Genomic DNA, 9,831 nt, shown 5'->3' on the forward strand with positions numbered 1-9,831 from the left:
TCTCTCTCCCATTTTGACCAAGGAGGAAACTGAGGCCTGGGGAGATTTCACCATTCTCCCAAGGGTATATAGTTAAATTGCAACACCTGGATCTGAACCCAGGAAGCCTGAGTAAACTAAAACAATGCAAATTGACAGGCACGGGTCAGCCAAAACCCCATCAAGCTTCCTCCGTCATATACGAATCACACATAACTAAGAACCGCTTCACAGGGCCGGAGCCCATTAGTATTTTCCAACTGTACTTGACGTGTCCGCCAGTGCGTACCCAGTAGTAGCTGTTCTTGTGTTATGAGCCCTTCCCATTGTGCTACATCCCTCAGGGCAGCCTGTAAAGGCATTTGGCCAAAACAGTGTCGGATCCTCTTTATATTATTTATAGACATTACATGTGCAGCTGGTTTTAGAAGAACTAACAAATTTTGAAGCTCACTGGGTATCGATTCCCAGGTCGAGAATGGGGTCCTAGGCCTGAAGCTGAGACGAAGACACAGCACTTTGGGGGGACCAGGGAGTTGGCCCCATCTTCTTTTTGGTTTAGACCAGAGGCTAATTGCCATGCTTCGGAATCACCTGAGCAGCTAAAATCTGCAAAACCCATTCCTGTGCCCAGAGTTCTGATACTCCAGGTCAGGTTGGGACCTGGGCAGTTTTTAAAGTTTTCCAGGTGATTCTGATGGGCAGCCTAGACCCGAGCCCTGCCAGGGCACCTGTAGGCTCCAGGAAGCACGCTGGATGGCCGTTTCTCTCCATTTGGTGTGGCCTAATATCAAAATTTATTTTTTTCAAGCTTTGATGTTTATGAAAGGTGAATAACTAATGTTTCTCATCCGTTCATGAGCATTTAAGCAGAAACATTGACCTTCTTGACACAATGCCTGTATTTCCTCCCCAAATCAAACAGAAGCATGTTCCCTGGGGAAACTGCACCCGGCACATACGCTTGCCGCAATCACCTTCCTGTTATCCCTACCAAGATAGGGTTTGTCATAAACGAGAAGGGCAGATGAAAGCAACCTCAATGCTCTCTGCAGCGAAATAGTGTACAGGTCCCCTCGCGCTGCTTTCCCTGAGAAGCCAGAAAGGGTTCCAGGAAATGGCAAGGCAGGATGCATCACCAGCTAGCAGATTCAAGGGGTAAGTTGATTTTCTACCTTTCTCTGTCTTACTCTCATGTCTTCCTCCTTGGTGAGGTTGACTGTAAGCATGCTGGTCTCACGACAGACCCAGGAGCCCTGGGGCAGGGCCTGCATCTCCAAAGAAAAACATTTGCCCAGTATGTGATTTCTCTTATTCTATGGGGAGATAGTAAGTATGTAAATGTGTTTTATTGGCTGATTTGATTACATTAATCCATTTACCAGTACCTGTTAAAAATGGGGGTCTAATGGCGGCAGACTTGGCCCAGTGGTTAGGGCGTCCGTCTACCACATGGGAGGTCCACAGTTCAAGCCCCGGGCCTCCTTGACCCGTGTGGAGCTGGCCCATGCGCAGTGCTGATGCACACAAGGAGTGCCCTGCCACGCAGGGGTGTCCCCCACGTAGGGGAGCCCCACGCACAAGGAGTGCGCTCCGTAAGGAGAACCACCCAGCGTGAAAGAAAGTGCAGCCTGCCCAGGAATGGCGCCGCACACACGGAGAGCTGACACAGCAAGATGATGCAACAAAAAGAAACACAGATTCCTGTGCCACTGTCAACAACAGAAGCGGACAAAGAAGATGCAGCAAATAGACAGAGAACAGACAACCGGGGTGGGAGAGGGAAGGGAAGAGAAATAAATAAACAAATCTTAAAAAAAAAAAATGGGGGTCTAGTGAACTTAATTCTGAAGGATGGGTTTCCAAGACAATGTTTCTGGAATGTTCCTCCATGCAGCTAAACCTGCTATAGACATCTTTGAACTGCATCTAAATATCTGGGATTGAATTCCTAAGGGATTGGATAATAAGATGGCATCTGCCAAACACATTCAAACTGGAGCTGGAAAGAAAGGTCCCTGCCCAGGACCTGCCTCTGCCATCAGTCCACAGGAAAGGGCAAGTTTCAAACCACAGCTCTGTTTACCTTCCACACCAGTCACCCGGTTCTAGACCCACCTGTGTTCCTTTCCCACTTGTCATATCCTCTGGGTGTCAGTAGAGCCTGACTGGAATTTTCTATCCTGTCCTCACAGTACCCCCAGGAACTCCGCATGTAGGCTCAGGGGTGGGAGACAAGAAGTCTCATAGAGGCCAGGGCTGTGGAAAGCAGAAGCCTGAGGGGCAACTGAATGTCAGGGCATGGAATACAGTTCCATCTCCCCACCGGGAATCTCTTCTTTCAAGGAAAATCTTAGAGATTTGGCATTTTTTTCCCTTATCAAGTATAGTTGCAGATCCTATGAAGGCAATACCTCCATCTTACAGAAGAAATCACTGAGCCCACGGCATGGGGCGTTTCTTTGCCCAAAACAGCACAGCTGCGAGTGGAGGTGTGAGACGCACGGATGGACCACATGGTTTACATCACTGGTTTCCAAACTTGGGGGAACACTTCTGAACCCTAGAAACACTGGCAACTTCCTAAGGGGATCTAAAGACACAAGGGACACCAAACAAGTCAGGAATTGATTTCGTTGCTGCTTCAAGAAAACAGGATCCAAGGTTTAGAAAAGCTTCCACACAGAGTCAGTGCACCATTTGCTGGGTTGAATTTAAAAAAATTTTTTGATCAGAGAATTTTTAAAACTTTGGGTTTATAGAAAAAATTATGCATAAAAATACTGAGTCCTATATGTCACCCTGTTATAACCATCTAGGATTAGCATGATATATTTGCTACAATTTATGAAAGAACATTTGTATAATTGTACTATTAACTCTAGTCCATGGTGTACCTTAGGGTTCACTGTGTTGTACAGTCCTAGGTTTGTTTGTTTTTTATTTTTATTCTAATTACATATGCACAACCTAAAATTTGTCTCTTTTATCTACAACCAAATATATACTTCAGGGCTGTTACTGAATTATGTTCACAATGTTGTGCTAACATTGCCACCATCCATTACCAAAACTTTTCCGTCTCACCGGGTTGAATTTTAGCATAAATCAGTAAAAACACTCACTGCCCCAAGCAAAGGTGACTCATGCTTCTGCCTACCACTTGGGAGGTCCCGGGTTCGGTTCCAGGTGCCTCCTAAAGAAGACAATCAAGACAGGAACCTGATGAGATGGGCTGGCCTGGCAAGCTGATGCAACTAGATGACACAATGCGATGATGCAATGAAGAGACACGACGAGGAAACACAATGAGAGACATAACAAGCAGGAGTGGAGGTGGCTCAAGCCACTGGGCACCTCCCTCTCACATGGGAGGTCCCCAGTTTGGTTCCCAGTGCCTCCTAAAAAGAAGACAAGCACTCAATGAACAGACACAGAGAGCGACAGCAAACACAAACAATGAGGGGAGTGGGGAAGCAATAAATAAATCATTTTTTTAAAAAAAGAATAATTCTGCTCATATTAAAAAAAAACTTTGGGTTAAAGCTCTTGCATGTTTTAGTAAACATGAGCTCTTTCTCTGATGGTCTCCCTTTGCCTCTTATGCATGCAACTTGGTGCCATTAATTGTAGTAAAATTAACTTACGCATTGATCAAAATTTGGCTGCAAACTGTGATGGAATGTGGTCCCCATGATCCTCAGCCCACCCACTGTGGCAGCATCGTCTTTCGTGGAAGGTATTTCTGGAATCCTGAGAGCATTCCATCCATCCTTATTAGGCTGGATAGGTATGTGAATTTAATCCAAAAAGGTTAAACGCCCTGACCTCTGTGAAAGGCGTCACCTTTTTTTTTCAGTTGATCTGATTTATTTTTTGACTTTATTTTTTAATGTTACATTCAAAAAATATGAGGTCCCCAAATACCCCCCCTTCCCCTCACCCAACTCCTCCCAAAACAACAATCTCCTCCAACATCATGGGACACTCACTGCACTCGGTGAACACATCTCTGATCGCTGCTGTACCACATGGTCAATGGTCCACATTTAAGTTTACACTCTCCCCCAGTCCACCCAGTGGGCCATGGGAGGACACACAATGTCCAGTAACTGTCCCCACAGTATCCCCAGGACAACTCCAAGTCCTGAAAATGCCCCCACATCACATCTCTTCTTCCCACTCCCCACCCCCAGCAGCCATCTTGACCACTTTCTCCACCTCAACGCCACATTTACTTCCATCACTAATCACAACAATTCCAGAATAGAGCATCAGCAAGTCCACTCTAATCCATACTCCACTGCTCCATTCTGTGGACCCTGGGATGGCTATGTCCACTCCACCTCTGTATCAAGAGGGGGCTTAGATTCCCCTTGGATGATGGATGCAATTCCTCTGCTTGCAGATGTAGGCTCTCTTAGCTCCCTGGTGTGGTGGTTGACCTTCTTCACCTCCCTGTTAGCTGGCCGGGGTAAGTCTAATAAACCAGACGATAGGAGTTGCAAGTCTGTAGAGGTTAAGGCCTGGCTGTCACATGGACAGTTCAGAGATTCAGGTCCCCTGAGTATACACTAAACCCCAGCACCAACCACAGGTCTGGTAAAAGTGACAGGAGAGGCTTGGGGACAAAGATCACACCTGAGTCTGACTCCATCACACTCAGGAAGGTGTCACCTTTTAAAACAAAGCACATAAACTTAACAAATGGCGATGGCCAGTTGACTCCCAGATGAGCACAAGAAGGAGGTTGCTCCGAGTACTGCAGCTCGGCTGAGGCCGCCACTTCCAAGCGGGGTCCTGCTGTGCCCCTGAAAGGAAGACTTGTCTTGAGCAATGGGGAACTAGGACACTTGCCGAGTCTGTGACAGACAGGAAGAGAGCCATCAGCATCGATCCCAACCTGGACAGGGCCGTAAGCGGCGGACACGACGGCGTGTGCTCCTCTGAGCTCTGCTGCTGCTCTTGGGCCAGCACAAAGCCAGCCCCAGGGACCAGAGCTCTGCCCAGCTCTGCCCAATCACCTGCCCGGCCCACGGCCAGGGGTTCATCGTCTTCAGTTTACAGAGGCCCAGACAGAAGAAAGATAAAACAAGCGATGAAGTTTGACACCCCAAATCTAAATTCCTAGGCTAAGAGCTAACTTTTTAACCCAGCTGTTTCCATCATATAACAAAGTACCTAACAAAGCAGATGTAGCTCTACTTGATGAGCACCTGCTTCCCATGTGCAAGGTCCCAGTACAACCCCCAGTACCTCCTAAAAAGAAATTATCAAAAAATCCCTTACTAGCATTTGCTACTTAGCCTTTAAGTATTAATTCCAGGCACAAAATACAAACATTCATAAGGTACAATTTTTCACATATTATTTCAGGTTTCTTTTTAGTTAAATATTGGCTACCTTGATGCCACACCCACCTCGGTTTCCTCTTCCCTCGCAGGTTTCTCCTCCTCAGCCTCCCTGCACCGTGAGGTGTTGGCATACCTCTCCTGAGCTCTGTCCTTCTCTCTTTTCCTGTGGACTCTCACCCAGTCCCACAGCTTTACACAAATCTCTGCTGATGAGACTTGATTTGTCTCCTGAACTTCAGACCAATGGATCTAACTGCTCACTTGCCGGCTCCCCTTGGATGGTTGATGTTTCATTCTGTGTGCCAGCGTGGCTGGGTTGTAGCACCAGGTCTTTGGTCAAACACCAGACTAGATGTTGCTGTGAAAGTATTTCATAGGAGGAATTCACATTTACAGTCACTTGACTTCAAGTAAAGGATGTTAGCCTTGCTAACGGGCAGCCCTCATCCAATCAGCTGGGGGCTGTAGAACCGTGGTTTCCAGAAGGAAACTCTGCCCCAAAACAACACTTCCCACTCCTCTCTGAGTTTCCACCCTGCTGTGGCCCTTAAATTCAGACCCAAGACTGAACATCCCTCGGTAATTTCCAGTGAGCTGGCTTTCTCTAAGAAATTTGGACTCAAGCCTTCAACTTCACTCTTATCAGAATTTACCTTTCCTACAGAATTCAGGATTGCCAGCTCCTACAACTGTGTGAGCTGTGTGAGCCAATTCGAGTCCTTAAAATAAAGCGCTCTCTCTGTTTCTATAGACACATATATGCATACACATAAGCTTACACACACATATACTTACACATACATTTACACATACACTTACATATATACATACACATACACACTCATACACTTACACATACTTGCACACTTACACACACATTTATATATACAATTACACATACACATACACTTATACACACACACTTATACATACATATACATATACCTGCAAATACTCATACATTTACACATACACTTATACATACACATGCACTTACAATATACACACACTTACACACACACACATACACATAAACTAACAATACACATATACATGCACTTACACTTACACATACATATACACATACATACACTTACAGATATACAATCTTATACACACACACATGTATATATTCACATGCACACAAAGACACATTTTGTGTCTCTGAAAAACCCTAGTAATACAGATATCTAATGGACTCTTCAAATGTAATATGTCCAAAAGAAAATTTTGCCCTGACAAACCTGCTTCTGCCCTATATTCCCCATCTCAGCAAAAACCCCGCCAAACATCCAGTGGTTCAGGCCAAAAAAAATAGACACGTTGATCTTTTATTCTCAGTTTCTCACATTGCCCATCACGCCCATATCCAAGCAAGCACTGTGGTCTCCTCCTTCAAAATACATGTGGGATCCAATCACACTCTCCACTCCACCAGCACAGCCTCAGCCCCCGTCTCCATCTTCCTTCCCTGGACTACTGCTGCAGCCTCTTCGTTGTTCCTCCGCTTCCAATTTAGCCCAAGGACACCCCTCTGCTCCCGGTCTGTCCCCAGGTAGCTGACAGACTGATATTCTCAATGCCTAAATTAGACACAGTCATTTTCCTCCGCTTATAAACTCTGCAAGGCTTCCCCCGCGAGTAGAATAAGCTCTACACATGACCTGGCCTTCTGTGATCTGCTTTGGACCCTCTTGCTGATCTTACCTCCACCACGCTCTCCTTGTCCATACAGCCCAGCCACACTGCCCTTCCCCCTGCCCCTCAAACACGCCGCACTCATCCCCCTCACTCTTCCCTCTGCCTGGAACAGATTCCCTGAAACTTTTCTCCCTGCTCTCTCCTCCTCGACATTCTTCTCTCAACTCAAATGTCATCTTCTTGGAAAGGGCGCCCTGGCCACCTAGAAGGAGCCGCGGAGCCTGCCTCCCTCTCTCCCACTCCCCATAGCTGTTTGGCTTTTCAGTACCACTTTTCCCTGTCTGAAGTCATCTTATTTCTTAGATGCCTTTGTTGACTGTCTCCACCCTCTAGAAAGGCAGTTACACAAGGGCAGGAACCTTGCTTGTCTCGCTCACTTTCGGATCTGCCATGCCTGGGGTAGCACCTGTTGCAAAGTAAGTGCACAACTGATTTGTGCCAAGGGAATGAAAGACAAGATGAACAAATATAGAAAACTTGTAACCTCATTATCCAAGAGTAGCCACTCGTTCTCAACATTTTCCTTTCTGTTCTTTGACCCTCTTTCCATTTTCTTCCTCTAGTTGTTAGTGTGTGTGTAATAAAATTGATATAGTGTACATACTATTATTTATAGCTTGTGTTTGTTGCCTAGCAATCAATAATAAACATATACATATACCAATAAAGGGTATTATAATGTGTAAATAAGCTTGTTTAAAAATTAGAAATGATCAAAAAAGTAAATAATGAAAGTCATACATTGCTCAGTCTAATTCCCAGAGATGACTGCTGTTACCACTGGTACAGCTGGTATGTCTTATTCCTTGGTTTTTCCTTTATCTATTTAATCACACACACATACACGCTTGCTGCATATATAGGCTGTTATATAACATAGCAAATGTGTGTGAATGTACATGGCAAAAATAAAATCACAGAAATCAAACTTGCCTTGTTTACTTCAGAGAATATGAAGCTCTTTCCCTGTCTGAACATGTTGACATATTTAGAGTTTTTCAATCTTGAAAATGACTGCAGGGTGGGGAGAGAGGTAAGCCAAATGAAGCAAGCTGATTCCTGCCTCAGAGAGGTTCAGGAATTAAAGACAGTCTGTCTCGCTGAAGGCAAGGAGGGGAGTTGGAAGTCTGTGTGAGAAGCAGCTGGAGGTCCAATCGCCTTCCCCACCTCCCAGCTCGCAGCCGCCCACTTCCTCTCCCCAGCTTTGGCAGCACTGGGAAGGGCCCAGGGAGTGTGTGTGCACACGGCTGAGTGCCGGGCGGGCATGTGCTGCAGGGTGGGTTAGGTTGAAGCCTGCATCTCCAACTGGGAGGCTCCCCGCCCACCCTCCCACTGTCCTAGAATAACAGAAACCAGGCAAGTGACTTCTAAGCAAGAGATGGGAAGATTCCACTCCAGGGAAGCTGACCCACCCAAGAGGAAAGAGCACATGTCCAGGCAATTCAGAGTCCTCCAAGGAAACATCCAGATTCACCTGCTGATCCACCAGTGAGGTCTACTAGCTGAACCTAATCAACAGACATGGAGCTTCCAAAGCAGAACTTTTGTGTCTCACTCTTAAAGATAAATGTAGGGAGAGGATGTGGCTCAAGCATTGGGGTGCCCGTCTCCCACATGGGAGGTCCCACTGCCTCCTAAAGGAAAAACAGGCAGACAATGAGCAAAAGAGCAATGAGTGCAAACCATGAGCAAAAACAGTGAGCAAACCGGGGGTGGGGAGGGATAAGTAAACTGCAAACTGGGAGAAAATATTTACAAAATGGTTGAAACAGTACTTGTATCCAGAATATATTAAGAATTCCTACAAGTCAATAATAAAAAGACAATCATTTGAGGAAAAAAAAAAGATAAATGTATAACCAAGGATCACAAAACAACAACAACAAAAAAACCCAAACTGAAAAATGGGCTAAATTGAACAAAAAATGGAGCTCAGAGGAAAGAAATAAGGAAGGGACCCAAAGTAAGCTTCTAAAATGTATTATTAAATCTAAAAGAAATGAGAAGGTATCTTTCTTCCACAATATAGGAGCAGAATTGTGTTTCTCAAAAAAAAAAAAAAAAAAAAAAAAAGGAGTAATCAGAGAAAAAGAAAAAGCTCTTGGAAATCAAATATAGGATAGGGAAAAAAAAGATGAAAAGATTAATGTTGAGAAAATCACTGAAACAGAAAAAAAAAGATGGGAATGAAAGAGAAAGTAGAACAAAAAGAAAATAGATTTTTAAAGGGGAGAGAAAGGGTCAGAAAATAGAAGATGTATCTAAGAAGTCCAACAAAGATTAAGAGGAGTCATTGAAACAAAGGACAATGGCTAACACACTACAAGTGGATGAAACCCACATTGTCACAACACCTTGATTTTCAGTACCCAGCAATTTAAAAGAAATACTAAAATCTTACGAGATGAAAAATGAGTTACAAGCAAAATTCTTTGTTACAAGCAAAGAATTGGGAACCAGAATGGCATCTCATTTCTCAAGAGTACTGTGGATTTTGGAAAGAATGAACCGATGTCTTCAAAATTCTGAGGAAATATGATTTCCAGTCTAAAATTCTATATGTAACTAAACTATCAGTCAAATATAAGGGTTGAATAAAGAAGTTAGCAGACATGGAAGACCTGAGTCTATATAAATCACAAGCACCCATCCTGAGGCACCTACCAGACAAAGTACTTTGCCATAATGAGTGGATAAAACTGAAATAAGGAATAAAAGGACTTGAGCAAAAAGGAAATCCACTTCAAAAGAAAGGCGGGGAGAATTCTCAAGACGATGGTGAAAGGGAGTTCCAGGA

Source organism: Dasypus novemcinctus, chromosome 11 (genome assembly GCF_030445035.2).
Source record: "Dasypus novemcinctus isolate mDasNov1 chromosome 11, mDasNov1.1.hap2, whole genome shotgun sequence".
Lineage (NCBI taxonomy): Eukaryota > Metazoa > Chordata > Mammalia > Cingulata > Dasypodidae > Dasypus > Dasypus novemcinctus.